Raw genomic sequence first — 17539 nt, forward strand, 5'->3', positions numbered from 1 at the left:
GTAAGACACCAGTCAATACAGCTGAGCGAGTGTTTGTGTGTCACCGAGGTGAAAATCTACATTTATACCAGAGAAGTGATTTTTAAGTGATGGTGAAGAAATGCCAAAAGCATTAACGCTGACAGTACACACGTATAAACAGAGAGCAAGTTTAAGCGCGCACACAACAAAATGCGTTTTATATTAAAATAATGCATTAAATTCGACCAGCAAATTCTTGCTTTCACCTTAATAAAATGTACACAGTGTTACTTAAGCTGGTTTAGTGTGAGTAATGCAGTGTGCCTGCTGACTTTTTTTGTTTGTGTATGTGTGTCTGTATATGTGTGGGCACTGATGTCACAGCAGCAGGCGGGGAGGTGTTGATAACTTATTTGGCATTTTGACAGCGATAAAGGACATTTGTTGCCCTTAGCAATGCAGAAAAAACACACACAGACATGCAAATACACATTCATGGCTAAATTTATGGCAGCCAGTTTTTAGAAAAAGTAGAGTGATACAAAAATATGTGAATAGTAACAAAAAGACAGTTTCTACCTCGCCCACGTCTCCGTGGTATATAATTTCAGTGGACACACAGCTCCATGACAGGCAGCAGCTACAGTTTGGACAATGAAGTAAAACCCCCCAAAAGCAACATTTTTTTCTCAGACTTGACTTTGTGGACTACAATAGCTTTTCTCTCTTCTTAGACGGGCTCATTTTGTACAAATACACCCATCCCCACAAATATTGACATGCACAAAGATAACCACTTAGGCATGTTGTAGCATGCATTATTACATCCTCGAGCCAACGCAACGATTAGACAGAAGGAAACGCTTCATAGATCACAGTTGTTCCTGGAGGGCTAAAAGATGGATGCAAATGAAGCTTTCCGGCATTGGGACGACATTTGTGTACATATTTGGGTGTCACTGTGAGCAAAAAGAAGGAATTAAAGTCTGTAGCTTCAAAGCATTAGGCGGCATGAAAAGCTGCACGCCCAGATGAAAGTGACATTGGTGACAATTGCACCACGGGGCACACAAATACACTATCTCACAGCCCACACAAAAACTGTACGTGTAACCTGGCGCATGTAATAAGAGTTTTTCATAGGCGGGGAGGGAATGTCTAAAACGCAAAGGAAATGTGGGACTGAGTATTAAAGGAAAGGTAGGTAAATGTTAAATGCCACTCAAGAGCATGCAAAGAAATGGATATCAAAAGCAGTGGGAGTATTAAAACACCAGTCCCAAAATATTTACCCTCATCTCGGCGTTGGCCTGTTCCAGCAAAGACTGGTTCATTTCATTCTTGTTTGTTTTTATCGGGGCGAGCATTTCTCATTTCAGGCATTTCGGTGGGTTTGCTGTCCCACTTGTAGAGAATTATCACAGAGGGGGGACTGCTTAGTCAGATGCACACACACGAGGGCTCATTTTGTCCTTATCTGAAATGTCATACACAGGGTAAGCCCCCTCACGTTGAGTGTAATTTAGAAAAAGTCAAATGAATTATTCACTTACCATACGACAAGCAACATCAGCTTTGTTTTTTGTTTGGTTTTTGTCGCAGTCCTTGTGCACACATTTTTCGTGTTCTTGTTTTTTTTGTCTATTTCTTCTCCATCTTGCTTTTGATGGTTGGCTGCGAGCACGGTCCCTTATCCACACCCCTGTTGATTCTGATCTAAGATGAACCTTTATCCAATTGGATCTTTCTTGCTCCCAGGGGAGGGTCTGGAAATAGGCTTATCCTCTGATTGGATCGTTAGCCCTGAGGCAAGGGTACAAGAGAGGTCAAAAAGGAGGCATGTTATCTTTTGGCTAGGCCACACAGGGGTTCTGCATTAACACACACACTTTTGTACACACACATTAAACACTTCAAATGTCCAGGAAGATTACTGTGACATTTGGTGACCCCAAAGAGAGTATTGGAAAGACATAAGAGTGTAGCCCTCCACAGACACACCAAACCCGTTGGCCTCAACATGTTACCAGAAAAAAGTAACTAGCTAGGACTTATGAAGATCACTGAGCACCGTTCTGTATCAGAGACACTAAAGAAAGATACAGGACCTGCGACCCAGTATATGTTTTTTTGTTTGGTTTTATTTTGGTCACTTACACTTTCTAGGATTTTGCTCTTTTTTTTCTCTCAAAAGCAGCAACAGTGGTGTTAAACCTAGTTTCATGGTCATGTTAGGAACTGGGGATCACATAAATGGCAAGATGTGTATATTTTGTTATCATGTTTTAGTTTAATCCTTCATGTAACCCTGTTCACATTCAGCTGTGGCTGGACGCTCTGGATTTCCCCACAATGCCTTGACTATACGTCATTGTGGACATGGACAACGACAGCCTAAGATCTGACAATCTGTTTTACTTCTTTAAACTCATCTTGAACTCTGGAGAGATTTCCCAGTTGATGCATTGTAATGTAAATTGGACAAAATGTTTGTCACTGTCACTAGTGGACAGTTTAAATGGGAAATTATAGTTAAGCAGGGGTAGTGTGTAGGCAGTCCATGGGCAGCTTTGGACCACTCATCTTTCTGCAGAGATCATCTGCAGATGGGGCAGTGTCAAAAATATGTGCTGCAACCGGCCTGTTGGCTACTCTTGCTGGTACTATTGTTGTGCTTCTCATGCTGTAGTCCTGATGTTTGATTGAGCTTTTTTTCCTCACCCATTCCTGGTGAACTCCACTGTTGCTTTCTTTCCTGTTCCGGCACACTTGGCAACCAATCATCATTTGACTGACGGTATCATTCATGTTCAGCACTATGCAGTTGGGATTTTGGAGGACTGCCTGGGAGCATGTTTGCAGTGGTTGAAAATGCCTCCCCATAGGCCTCTGCACACAGACACAACCACAGTAGCATTAATTATGCATAATTGACACGTAATGGCCGTGGACTGGGAAGTTTCTACTATTGTTAATGAAAAAAACAAAACATATTTCCTCTCTATATTTTAATGAATTTGAATCATATCAACACGTGGCAAGAAATGACGAATAAGGACGTGTCAGTTAAATATTTTAAGATATTTTGCCTTTTTTTTTTTTACCTCAGCTGTTGTGTGAAAGGAGTTCAATGTGGCTTGATGAGTCAGTGAAGCTCACTTCAGGTGAGTTGTTGAGAATATCCTGAACTAAGGTGTTAGCTGCTGTTTGCTGGTGTTACTGAAATTGGATCTAACATTGTTAGAGTTGGCAATTAGCGAATGAACTCACTTACAGCATGAGAATGTGATCAAACGTCCTCAGAGGGAAAGTGTAATATGTAGTACATACACTTGGTCCTAAAATTATTTGGCAACATTAGCATACAAATACGTATAGAGTAGAGCTGGGCGATAGAACGATAACGATATGTATCGCGATATAACTTTTACTCGATAGAGAAATTAAGCTATCGCGATAGACCTCGCCGCTCTTGTCCTCAAAAAAAAAAAAAAAAAAGGTCAGCCAATCCAAATTAAGTAGCGCAGAGCCGAACCAATCACAGCCGCAGCGTCACGTCGCGTGACTTGTTACGTACAGCACAAGTGCCAAGCCGCACGTGTGTTTGTTTGGGAAGCAGCCAGCGGGTAATGGAGCCAGCGCGTAATGGAGGAAATGAGTGTGCCAACTAGAAAAATCAACCGAGCGTGACCGAAAAGAAAACAGATGATGGTTCCAACGCCGGAGAGATTGTCGAACGGAAGAGCCATAGAAGTTCTGTAGTGTGAAGGTATTTCAGCTATTTCAAGTCTGACAAAAAACAGAGTAGCGCGCGCTGTAAATTGTGCCGAAAGCAAGTCTGGAAATACAATAAACTGGTGCATGCGTCACACTGTGCGCCACGTTATTGTTTCGGTGAAATGAATTTCTACAATACTGTTAATTCTACTCTCTGCAGTGTTTAAACGCTTACATATACACACAGTTACTGTCCCTCCACACATACGACTCGGTTCTGCTTCTATGCCCCAGCTTTGTTTACTTTTTCCCACCGAGGCTTCTAGACTTCTGATTGGCCCGGTTAGGAATCTAGCGCCACCTGCTGCTTTGGCATGTTCATAGCAGCGTTTTCCTTCATTTCTGCCTTTATGTGTGGACAGGATTATTTTTTTAAAACGGAAACGGAAAATCTCCGTTTTCAAAAATACCCGTGTACGTGTGGACGTAGCCTCAGTCTCTGACTGGAAGCGCTAATTCGTCATTCGGCTTTTGTCAGACTAAAGTAACTGTTAAAACTGTTTGAAAAGCTAAGCTATACAACAAGGAGAGATTGAGAATTTCCTTTTAGTTCTCAGTTTATTTGATACTGACAAAAGTTAGTCAGTTTTGTCTGTTCTTCTGTAAAACAAACTAAGATTTATTTTTAGAATTAATATTTTGTTTCTAAGTGGAATTGACAATTTAGTCTGTTTTGTTTGTTCTATTTTGAAACTTAAACGCTTTAGCGGCTGCCTTTTGTGTAGTTTGCAATATTTGCCTTTATTTATCTGAAAAAGTCTCATGTTCCTTAAGTACATCTACCCTGTTGAACTTATTATGGGAAATAAATATTTAAATAAAAACAAGCTGCTGATTATTTCACATTTTACTTGTGAGCAACGGCACATTTAAATCTTACAAATATAGTTATTTGGCTTATATCGTGATAGATATCGTTATCGCCTGAAATGAAAAAAACATATCGTGATATGAAAAAATCTCATATCGCCCAGCTCTAGTATAGAGAGAGAGCAAGACAAAGAGAGAGAGAGAGTAGGTTATCTATTAATTAGAAGATGTCTGATTCCATCCCTGGCTCCTCCAAACTGCATGTTAAAGTATCCTTGGCTAAGAACACTGTGTTGCATCAGTGTGTGACCGTTAGACTAAAGGCCTTTACACACCAAGCGCGTTGCTTCGTCCTCAAGAAACACACAGTGAAAGCACTCAAGTTGGCATCAAGTGACAATGAGCTAGTTCTGATGTTTCTAAACAAGAAAAGGAACAAACGGAGAGAGGAAGCAGCAGCAGAGAGAATTTCATGGTTTGATCCAGGACTTGAAGCTGTATCATGACTACTTTCGTACATATTTCAGGAGGTCAGTGGAGCAGTGTGAGTTCCTCTTGGCAGAGTAGGGACCACATCTGAGGAGGCAGAGAAAGATTTTCAGACAGTTGATTGACCTGGAGCCGGTGAATGTTTTGAGCTACAACCACACTGGTAGATAAATGCAGCGGTATGATTGGTCCGACCTGATCTAAAAAAAAACAAAGAAAACAAAACGCTTGATCTGAAAAATTATACGGGGCTAATGGACATGCAGATTTCAGTCCACAAAAACATTTATCTGTATAATATTTACTCATGGAAAACAATATATTCTAATTTCAGTTCTATATATTGAACATGAAAGATACTGGTAATAGGGAACATCTAATGTAAGAGCAATCAATCTTAAATAACAATTTTTTTAAAAAAAAAATACAAACTTCTGTGATAATTTTTGTTTTTTCACGATAACCTTTTACAATATACTGAACACAGTCACTTGGTACATTAAAATAAAGATTAAAGCATCTCTAAAGCAGCAGGGCTGTATAATATAAGTCTTGGAAATTGCTCATTTGATAATAAGAGAGTAATGGTTGCTTTTGCTATAATAAAATATACTTACATACTCGCTGGTAAGAAAACAAAAGTAGCAGGCTGGGGAATACATGCAGACACGAAGCGCTTCCAGCAGCTCAGATGGATACTTGTTAAAGCCATAGGTCAGTCTTCCTCCAACTAAGTATAGTTCTCACAATCATTAACAACAGGTCGCAAAAATACCTGAGGAACTTTATCTGCAGGACTCATGAATATTGGAGAAGAGCTGCAATTGCTGACCCCTCTCTTGCCCACACTGAAGGCCAGTATGGATAAACACGATGGACTACTCTGGAGCTAAACTCTTGGGAAAAAACACAAGCCTTCTGAGTATCACAGGGTTATATAATCATAACCTTAAATAATCTTAAATAGTTATTAAGTAGGGTTTTTTTCCTAATTTACATCTGATGGTGTCAGATGTGTCAGTTGTATGCATTGTTTTTATCTTGTGGCTTCATCTTCATATCAAAAATCTAAAATTAAATGAAATCTAAAGTTTCAGTAAATTTTTATAGAAACTAGCAATTCATAACAGTCAGCTCAAGCCAATTAACAGTGTAATGTGAAATGCTGGGCTATGTTAATTTGAACACTGTTGGTCAAGTTTAGACTAACCAGCTGTTGAGCACCAGCACATCTGCACAAATATCACAATTTTTTCCACACACATGTACAACTGGTGTATATGTAACACATGTCCACGAGGGGATAGAAATAGATCAAACCATGGCTTGTCATAGCGGCAGTTATTCTTAATAATAAGAGGTGTTAGAGCTGGAAGAGACGACAGGTGTAGAAGAGAGGCGACTACAGGAGAGGTATAAAAAACGCATAAGGGTTGTGACAGAGCATGTGGGAGGAACACGTTAAAAGATAAAGTCAAGAAACTCGGAGAAGAACTCGTTTGGCTCTGAGTGGAAAAATGAACTGAAGAACAGACAGCACTGAGCAGGAGAGAATTATGGTATATGATATATTTTTGTACGGCTTGAAAAGCGATGGATAATTGGTAGTTAAAATAAAATAAAATAAATGAATAAACAGATCATGCACATGCATGCATATTTGGAAAGGGTTTATATTTATTTGTTGGTTTGTTTCTAATTTATAATGATAGCGGAGTACCTGCAAAGATTGGACTGAATCTATGGACCCATCTATCTAGAGCAGGGGTGGGTAATCCATTTTCCCAATGGGGCCACATGAGAAACTGGGACTGTTGTGGAGGACCGCACCAGTAAGTTGAACTCAATTCTGCTCTATATTAATTTTACCTCTTTATAAGCTTGTGGCCCCTTGGGAAAATTAGCTGCCCACTACAATCTACAGAGATAGACAGACAGTGTAGTTGCTGATGCTTCAGACCAGTGCTGGATTCAGATGTTCTGGTTTGGTGGCAGTTTATAGATCTGTTCTGCTAATTAAGACTGTTAGCTAAAACTAGCATGGGTGCCCTAATCCTAAGTTATGTTACCGCTGCCTTTGTGCTGGCCTCAAGTCACAAACGCACCTAAGTCATATAATTAAAATGAAGGAACACATGGGCATGTAGAACATAACCTAACACATCTTCTTCCAAGGTTTCTTTTAAATGCAAGAAAGAAAAAAATGGCATGCATGCTTGTTAGCTAGTAAAGCTAGTAGTATTTTTTTAATGATTTAGATTTTTAAAAAAACAGTGAATTTATTGCCACAGAGCTTTAAGTTTTAACCCAATTTTTTAAAATGAAAAAACTTCATCCCCAAACCCAGCAGACAACTTTTCAAGCTGATTTGCCTAGTCAGTTTGTTTACTTTGGGCTTTCTGTTCTCTTGCAAAATGTCTGCAGAGGATGTGTCAAGAAAGCCCCGGGCAGGCTGCCAGCTTACCTGCAGAAACTGTCTTCTTTTCCATAGAAATAAAAATAAATAGCCACCATGTCCACGTAAATGCATTGGTTTTGTGATGGATATCTCCCCCAGCTCCACTCTGTCGACCTTCGCACTTAACCTTAGCTTCTTCTGCTTTTTAGCATCCCAGCAAGAAAACCCATGCCAAGCTCAGCCACGCATATCAGCAACATTACAAACACACAGGCAAGGTGAACACACATGCACACTGTGGAAGCGCACGGGCATATGCATAAAAGACACACAGGAAACAAAGGTAGCCAAGCATGACAGATGCGCGACGACGGGTCTGACTTGATTTCTCTCTCTTGGACATGAAGCACTATATGGCACTGAAAAAAGAAACAGATACATGAATGTATTTAATAAGTTACACAGCCTTGTCTGACAACATCACGGCTGAAGGGAGGCAAAGAGGAACCACAACTGTTGAATATTTCACAAAGCAAAGTGTAAAAGTCAAAAAAGATAAAGACACGCCCAGCGAAGATTGGCATGACAGCAGAGTCTTGTATTTTTGAAATCGGTTAACTAAGCAAAATAGGGAGAGCAAATGAAAGACAGAGGGATGCGAGGCAGAGGGAGCTAGCACACGCTATTTGCTAACTTGGTGAAACAAAAGTCCACTTTTCAGGCCGATGACAGGAAATCGATGAGGAGAACAGGAGAAAATATGATAACATGACAGAACACAAAGAGAGCACATACTGAGGCTGGACACAGAGGTAATGAAATACACAAACACTTACATGGACACACAAACAGGCGCAGGCACACACACAAACACAGATTTTAAAGGTCATCAGCAAGTCTGACTACCCAGAAGACAGCTGACAATCAATAAAAGAAAAAAAGACAATGAAGCAATAAGCAAGAAGGCTGTTATTTGAATTCCCCCCCCCTTTGGAGTATTTTGTTCCCTTAGAGACGAGAAAACTTGGTGGTTTCAGCTGACCTTCAAATGGCATCAACAGTACAAGTAAAATTGGATTGGAAGACATTTCATTACACTTTTTTTCATCTTTTGGTGCAAGCATGAAAGGATTGTCACAATGACATTAAAAGTATAAACTATCAGCACGGGAATCATAATTTTTTGCTTTGGATTTTCAAGTTTTGCACACTCGCGCGCCCCCCCCCCCCCCTCGAAATCCTGTAAAAATTGCATTTGGCATTATCTCCAGCTTCCCGTCGTCTGATCTAAGATTTTATCCCGAGTCCTGCAGCTGTGCTGACTTCTGAAGAACATTTAAATCTATTTGTCCTGAAGAAGATGTATCTCTCTCCACCGACGCTACTGTCAGCCTGAGAAATACCCAGAGTGTTTGTGCACGTGTGTGCTACTCTCCATGTTAAAGAGGCATTCATATCAAGTCTGGCAGCGCTCCGTGAAATGAGAGCTCTCATCCATTCTGAGTGATACTTAATGAAAGTAAAATGGGTTTACACAAGTGTGTGTTTTCCCATGAAAGTGTCTCTGTATGGGATTATGTACATGCGGGGATCAGCTGCTGTCACTAAACCCTAAACAGTGTATGTTCCCGTCGAATTAATGGGGTTTGCAGTTTGTAGTGTTTTGATGTGGTAATTTTGCTGGGCTGAACACACCTTTAATGCTTCCAAGATACAAAAAGGCCAAGAGGTATCCTGGGGAGTCTCTCAAGGACGCATCTCAAGGAAGCAGCACAGAAATATTATTAGTATGTAGCTGATATTTCACCCTGAGCGGCGAGGATAATGTAGGTATCTCCGAGGGATTAGAACCTTCTGCTACAGCTGGTGGCAAACTCTTTTCTACCTCAGGGCGAGAGGAAGACGACTTTGCAGGTGCCGGCAACGTCTTGTGCGTTTGGGGAATAAACGTGGCGAATGCTCGAAAGCGTGGTTTTATCTAATTGTATTCACACAGTTTACACAAACGCATACGCGTGTGTACGCGTAAAGAAAATAATAAATGAGTGTGCTTAACCTCTGCATTTCTGGGAACACATCCTCAGCCTCCTCGTCGAGGGTAGGCAACACAAACGATGGTGGCTCTAGTAGTCAAGCAGAAAATCACGCAGTTACTGGGGTGTCATAGTTATGTGCGCGCACACACACAGAGGAAGCAGGCTTTCTCTAGGGACAGTCACGTCTCTCCGCTTGTTAATCTATCTCCATTAGCCACAAGTGATAGGTTCTGATTAATAGGGCCACAGTCTATAAACGCACACACAAACAAACACTTGGAAATACTGACATAAAGTCTTATTAGCTCAGCGATGCCATCAACATTACAATCACGATGATGTATTATTGTTCTGTGACAAACTAAAATACTGTGTGTACAATATAGGTATGCGCTCATTATTATCATTACTACCTTTTTATCCCTGCAGTCGCGTTTCGGTTGAATGAGAAGAAAAGTGAATTTACTGTAATTTTTTAAGGCATTTTATTCATTTTTTAATTTCTTTCATAATTACATTCATCTTTCCTGGAGCATTAAATAAATACAATTTATAAGTGGCGTGTAGATGCTTTTTGTGATTTTTAAACATTTTTTAGTTTTATTGAGCTCGTGTCTTACTGTTGCAGTCGATATACTATCATGAGCCCTCTTTTTTATAACAAATAACTAAATAAAACTAAATGAATGACCAGGTGTGTAACACTATGTGACGGAACTGTGTGAGACAGCAATTTTAAGGTTGTTTACAACCCACGGGATAACTTGAAAAGAAACTCAAAACCCCTGATTGACTGCAAAAGACCTTCAGGAAGATATATCAGACTCTGTTCTTCTGTGCTGCAGCACTTGCACAAGCATAACCTTCAGGGGAGAATCATTAGAAGAAAACTTCACTGTGTCCTCAACACAAAATTCAGCCTTAGAGCAAATGAACATCTAAAATCACCCAATGCAACGCAGAAACAAGCTCTGTGAATGGATTAAAAGAAAACTGAAGTAAAAGAAAAACAAACTTTTGGTTTTTTGGTCACATTGAGCAAAGGCACAGTAGGTTTGGAGTAAAAAAAAAAAAGGGTGCACATTTTAATAAAAGAACACTTGTCCATCTGTTAAGCATGGGGGTGGATCGACCGTGGCTCGGACTTGCTTTGCAGCCAACGGCTCAGAGAACATTGCAGTGGTGGAGGAAATATTTAATTCAGTTAAATAGCACCAAATTTTTCAAGCAAACATCATATCAAAGATTTAAAAATAATAATAAAAGAAGAAGAAGAAGCGGAGAGGCTTCTTCAGCAGGATAAAGATCCAAAACACGCCTCAAAATCAACAATGGACTACTTCAATAGGTGGGAGCTAAAAGGCTTGCCCGTAGCCGTAACCGTCTTCTGACCTAAACTTCATTGAAAATCTGTGGATAGACTTCAAAAGAGCAGTGCACACAAGACAGCCCGAGAATCTCAGAGAACTAGAAACCTTCTGCAGGAGGAAAAATTGGTGAAATTCACCCAAACGAGAACTCAACGACTCTTAGATGACTACAAAAAATGCTTACAAGCTGTGATAGCTGTCAAATGCAGCGCTGACCTTTTTTTGCTGAGAGCACTTTTCTGTCTTTTTTTTATTATTATTTTGAAACTGTAAAAGATGTAAATTTAAAAAAAAAAAGGAGTCTTGCTTAAAATATTAAAGCAATGTGTCATCTTTAACATTTTGCCTTTTGGAAATCAGGTCATCTGTTACTCGCTTACCTATTCAGATTTTTCCATCTGAGGCACCGTTGTGTACAGTGCGTGCATTTAAAAAAAAAGTCACTTATAAATAATTACAAATATTCTACATCATGAGTTATGTTGACATAAGCAGGCCATGTGCTGTGACTATCTATCTATCTATCTATCTATCTATCTATCTATCTATCTATCTATCTATCTATCTATCTATCTATCTATCTATCTTCTCTCCACTTCCCCCATCTCTCTCTCTTGCCCATATACTCAACAGCAGATCCAGCTAAGCCTGTCTCAGTCCACCTTTCATTATATAACCAGAAATAGATTTGAGTCAAGAGTTTTTCACTCAGAGAGCCCACAAACCGAGCTTCTCCACTCACTGTGACACAGCCTCAAGAAACAGCAATTTCCTTTCTGCTCATGTCCAGTTCCATTTAATCCACATTTGTTCCCCCAGTTGACTTGCATGTGCTATCCTATATGTGGCATGTGTTCGCACACGCGCTCAAGGACACAGATGGATGCGCAGGGACTATCGCACCTACATGAGACATCAGCGTATCATTTCCCTCATGATTTTGAATGGCAGGGTTGAGTAGGAACATTGAACCAGATGCTCTTTAATCCTGTAATGAGAAAACCAGCCAACCACACATGCAGCAGGCATACACACGCATGCATACACACGCACGCGCAGAGTCAATAATCTGTTAGACACAATGCTGCTCTTTTAATCCCGATCCCTCTTTCCCGCATAACGACGATACCGAGACTCCCTCTCCTCTGTTGCATCTAATCATTTATCTGTTTATCTGACTACTCACACTGAGAAACACAGATTGCTTTGTGTAGCCGTCTGTTCCGTTCTAACAGGCCGAGAGCAGCACTGACAGGCTGGCGAGCAGAGAGACAGACAGATGTGCAGAAAGATGGAAGCGCACCAATCAGTGAGTCCAGTCATACTTAGCAGACAGGATTAAGTTTGGTTGAGGACATTTTACATTATGTGCATGTTTTTTTTTTAATTAAAAAAACAAAACACATGTACATCCTTACATGTATGGGTGTGTCTGCAACTGTAACCAAGAAAACTGCAACCTGACAAACAAACAGACTCTGGTAACCAGGCAACTGATTCACTTCTAAATCTTTTAAAACCTCAGACACCATTGTCGTTGTTTTAGAAAGTGCACACACACAAACACACACACACACACACACACACGTGTGGATGCACACTGACACACACACACACAAAGTGTGCAGTATACTTAGAATATAAACACACGTTTTCTGAGCCGCACAAACTTTGAAACGTATTCTTCCGAGATGTGCTGGCATCCAGAAATAGATGACAGCGAGAGCACATCACACGCTTTGTTTAGGCCTAACGATTGAGACGGGTGAGGCAGTGGAAGGATAGATAGATGGATAGACAGATACCGTGTATATTCTAAGCAAATGGGGGGACAGGGGGACAGAGGAAGGGGGTGAGAAAAGGGAGGTAATCACAGTTCCACCCAAACAGATCTTTTCTGTAACTGTGCCTCGGCTAAAAATCGATAGCTCTTCTGCTTCTCTCTCGCTCTCTGTCACCAGAGCTGCCCAGAACAAACTTCAACACGCATATACTTGCAAATTGTTGACAGAGACAGATAAGGCACACACACACATGCGTACACTGCAGATGATGCACAGATCACATTAACATGCTCACACACAGTCATGCCTGTGGGCCAGCCAACTGCCACCAGATAATATTAATAATATTAGTGTTTAAACCCGCCACACACTATCTTCTGGTTTCTTTTTTGTTTCCCCATCTTTTCCCCATCCTAAACACACACACATATAAACATTTATCATACATGTCTAAGGCTCACACATGCTTAGTTGTTCTGTTTGCACATGAATGCTTCACATCCAGAGGCAGTGGAGGGAGCCACTATGAAAATGAGTCATTTTGTTTTATGTTTCCCTAAACATCCATTTTTTATACACATTTATCAAAAAACAAAAAAAATGCACCTCTGTCTGTCTCTAGCTATACCTTTGGACATACTCCAATGTGTATGTGTTGTGTATATGCGACAGGATAATGGCTTGTTTGTTTATTTGCCGTTTGACACCGGTCCGCCCTCTCCTATTGATTAGTGCTCCTGCCTCTCTCTTTAGATCTCCTCCCAGTTGGCTGGTTATGAAAACACTATTGTTGGAGAGACAAGTACTTTGCCTAAAGGCTTCAGATGCTCTGTGCTGTGATTTCACAGGTGGACATAGCAAGGCATATCCTATATCCACGGGTGGAATCGACCACTAAGCACCAATTGTGCCTCCGCTGAACCAGTGGTTAATGCCTCTTTGTCGCTAACATTAGCGAGCACTTTTTTAGTCTTTTATTGATGTGTCTGTTTCATTTTCATTCCCTTTATGTACGCGTTCCCATGTACATCCTGACAACCACTCAGAGAGATGTGGTGTTAAGTCTGATGTCTGTAGCCTGGTTGAGTAAGTGATATATTGCAACTTGTCTCATGAGTCTAAAACAAAGTACCCCCAACGCTGCCAATAAATCTATGGAAACCATTAGCTGGTGGCTTGGGACTCAACCTCATCATTTTGAGACGTGCATACACTCTCTTTCTTCACGCGCTTTCTCCACACGCACACACACAAACACACACTTTCAACCCTGTACCGATTCCAGATTCTTCCATTGTACCTTATGTTACTCAAAGCCCTTGCTTTCAGCAATAGATTCTGGCTAATCTCTTTACAGCCTTAACTCTTTTTTATCTGTGCCCACCATATAAACCCAGGTATTCACACAGTGGAGCAGGTGAATCACAAATTTGGGAGATATTTATCCACCTTGTGTGTTACTTATTACTTCTATCTAGATGAAAATTTGAATGTAAATCTAATGAGAAATGCTGGATAAACAAGTCTTTACTTTCCTGTTTCATCCATTCACTCCTCCTTAATTCTATTTGCCCTCCACCCTAGCCTCTTCCAGTCTATAGCTGCTCTTGTTCTCTCACTCCTATCAGACACCCTTCCATCTATTTCCTCACAGCCCTTACCTCTCTAGTCCTGCTGCCTCCCTTCATCCATTGAGGAGAAAGATCCTATCTGTTCACCCCACCCCACCCCTGCATCCCTGTCCTCTTGACCCACGTGAAGGACAAAGCAGGCCAAGCCAGCAAACTTGGCTAAGGCCTAAACGCTTAAAAATAATCCCCTTTTGTTCTTTGTCCTTCCTTGAAACATGCCTGCACTAGACATTTTTTCCTGTCGCCTAAACTCTTTGTGCACCTCTGGGGTCTCATTTTTGCGAGTCATTAACATGTATTACTGTCTCCTTTGCCTCTAGCTTCTAGTCAAACTCATCCCCTGAACTCTATATCTATCTATCACAGCTCCATAAAAAAAAAAAAAAAAACAGCATCGTCAAACACTCTGCAGAGGGTCACTTTAACATAAAATGAGAGGGTAAAAATAAGTCCAAAGCTCACTAATTTTTGTGAGAGGAATAGGAAAAGGGATGAGGTAATGAGTGGAACAAGAGCAGTCATGACTGCAATTGGTGGAAACCAGCACTGATTGCATAGCTGGTAATGTTTTTACCTTGTGAATCTGTCTGTCTGTGTCACTGTGGAAAAATGTGTTGCACAAATCTACTATAGTTAGAACTGCAGCAAAGGCAGTTTTGAGTAGTTTGGTACAAATGTATCTATCTGTCATTGTCTGGATGGATTTTGCCAAGAGAACTGCACGACCACCGTGCAAGATTACAGTAATCATGTAGACCATTACAAAGGCTAAATTCAAACATGCATGTGTCTAAATCAAGTGGAAATCCTTGGGGCTGAAAAATTGAGCTAATGAGCAAGTTTCAAAAACTGCGGTTCCTCAAGTGGCCACTTGAGGCTGGCTCTAAAAGCGACCCAGTCCCCACAGAAACCCCATGCAGAGCAGAAATGAACAGCTTATCAAGCCAGGACAAAATTTGTTTGGGTCTCTGTGGCAAATGGTTTACTTTGCAACAACTGTACAGAGGTTTAAACTCTTTAGATCTAAATTATTTAAATTTCAAGACTTCTTAACATCTGTATCAGTGTGTGGTTGCCAGGTGAGTACAACTAGGCCAGTGGTTATCTGGGCACCTCAACTAATTCAAGTCAGTGAAGCAGAACTCTTGACTTAGTTTTGGAAGTTTGTGCAGTTTAATGAAATTATCTGATGAAAAATATGGCTCGCATTGTGGTTAATTGTAATCATAAATGAAACAATAGGTTTGTGCTCCATTTTTGTTTTTATTATTTGAATCTAAAGTACTGCAAAAAGTCTTGAGCCATGCGTCATGTTTTATTTCTGAGCTACCAGATAGTCTTGTAAATGTTTAAAATGATCTTAAGGAATACTTCTCCAGGATTTTTGGAGATTTCTTTGGGCACTGGCTGCTTTTTCACTCTTTCTACTGTACTTGAGCATTTACAGAGGAAACTTTTGTGTTTGTTTGTAAAGCCACTGATTTATGAATCATTCAAGTATAAAAAGGGCGGATAACTCAAGGGATGAACCAATGTTGTGTCAACACATAACAAACAACGCAGCAAATAAACAGTTTTGTCTTTAGGCACTTTGTTCTTTAGTTGAATCTAAAAAGTTATTTCTTTTTTCATTAACAAGGCTCTGAAAACGTGGCACACACCAGTGTGGTGTCCAGAATGTGCTTAGAAAAATGGCATTAAACTGGAAAAATGGAGGAAAAAGGAAGCTTTCTACCCCTCTGGGGTCCAGGGTATAATTGGCCGTTTTTGACTACTTTTGATTTTACCTCTATATTTCACCTTTAAAATATGTTTTTCTTGCCTTGTTTGGTATCATTATTTTCAGCACAACCTCAAATATCTGAAATTTGAGTTATTTTTTCATTTTGGTATACTATATTAGCACAGTTGATCTAAATTCAGACAAAAAATTCAAAACCCGAGTAGAAAAAAGTTATATTTTTTACTGTAAAACCCACAAGCATGTTTAACGAATCATTTTCATAACTTGAAATGCAAATAGAAATTGTACATTTCTAAAAATTATGCACAAGTTTTGCAAACAACAAAGTTATATGGTACTATTTACCTAAAAATGCACCGGGGCTTCAGGTGTTTTTTATATAACCGTTTAAATCTATTTACAAAACAATCAGGTGTGCTGCATCAAATAAGAAGGCACACAAATTATTTGTGCCAGTCCAAAAAATTTAGTTTGTGTTCAGTATAAGACAGAGGAGAACACCACAGGCCTAAACCCTGCAGGTCTGACAGCAGGAGGTGCATGAGTCCAGTTTTCCATGTGGGAACAGCGTTTACACTGGAATCTGCCTTTGACGGCTTTTTTTGGAGAAAATGTGAAATTCAGCAGTCTAACTGGCACACAATACAAGACAATAACCACACAACCCACTAACTACAGCCTCCAAACACGCTAAACGTCACTAATGTCTCACGTATGAAAACTCTCTCTCTCTCTGTCGCTCGCCCGCTTTCTGTCGCAGGTGTCACTCCTAAAAACTTCCCCTTCTCCCTAAACAACCAAATGTCACATGTTGCCATATCATTCTTTTTCATTGGCTGACATGGTAAAACCTAACACCAATAGGGAAGGGGTGTTTTTTCTTTTTCTTTTTTCACTCGCAAGCGGAGAGTGTTTGCTAGCGCTGTCTGTAGAAAACGCAGTTTTTCCCGTTCTTCCCACTGTAAACACCGGTGTTTTGTTCAGAAAAAAACATTGCGTGTATTTTTTATCATAACTCTGGTTTTACGTAGCCCATCGACACAATTCACAAACTGGTATATAGTCTGAAGTCTGCACTTTCGACCCAATTTGAAATGGAGAGTCTGACTTACTGCATCTTGTAGCTGTGTCGTCTTAAATTGGTCATGTGATTTTGACGCGCCGGCACGTCCGGCGACCCCAGAGGGCTAATAAGGAGAAATTATTTGGAAGAATTTGAATATGATTTATTGAGGTGGAGAAATTTATGTATTTATTGATTAGATGGCAGAATCCCAGAGGTGAATGAATTTGAGTCTAGACACTGGTAGTGGTGAAGATGAAGACTGAGGTTTGGATGGAGCTCTGACTGAGGTGTCTTTGAGGTGGAGATGCAGAGGAGGTGGGGAGTCTGAAAGGGAGAATGATGTGGAGGCTTATTGGCCCAAAGAAAGCAGGCAATAAGATGACTGGACTAGAGTAATGTTGACAGTATTGAGATTGACAGCGTGGGAAAGAGGTAGTGATGTAGAGAACAGAAAAGCAGCACTCAAGAAAGCA

At 40.3% G+C, this 17539-nt stretch overlaps 1 long non-coding RNA gene across 1 annotated transcript; it reads right to left on the minus strand.

The window, feature by feature from the left end:
* Positions 1-519: 519 nt before the first annotated feature.
* LOC143419184 (uncharacterized) lies at positions 520-2850 on the minus strand. The gene is made up of 3 exons (XR_013099160.1): positions 2683-2850; positions 1515-1764; positions 520-1438 (listed from the first exon to the last, which is right to left on the minus strand). It is a non-coding gene; the product is annotated as an uncharacterized LOC143419184 (long non-coding RNA).
* Between the last annotated feature and the right edge of the window lie 14689 nt (positions 2851-17539).

This window comes from Maylandia zebra, linkage group LG6 (assembly GCF_041146795.1).
Source record: "Maylandia zebra isolate NMK-2024a linkage group LG6, Mzebra_GT3a, whole genome shotgun sequence".
In the NCBI taxonomy this organism is placed as follows: domain Eukaryota; kingdom Metazoa; phylum Chordata; class Actinopteri; order Cichliformes; family Cichlidae; genus Maylandia; species Maylandia zebra.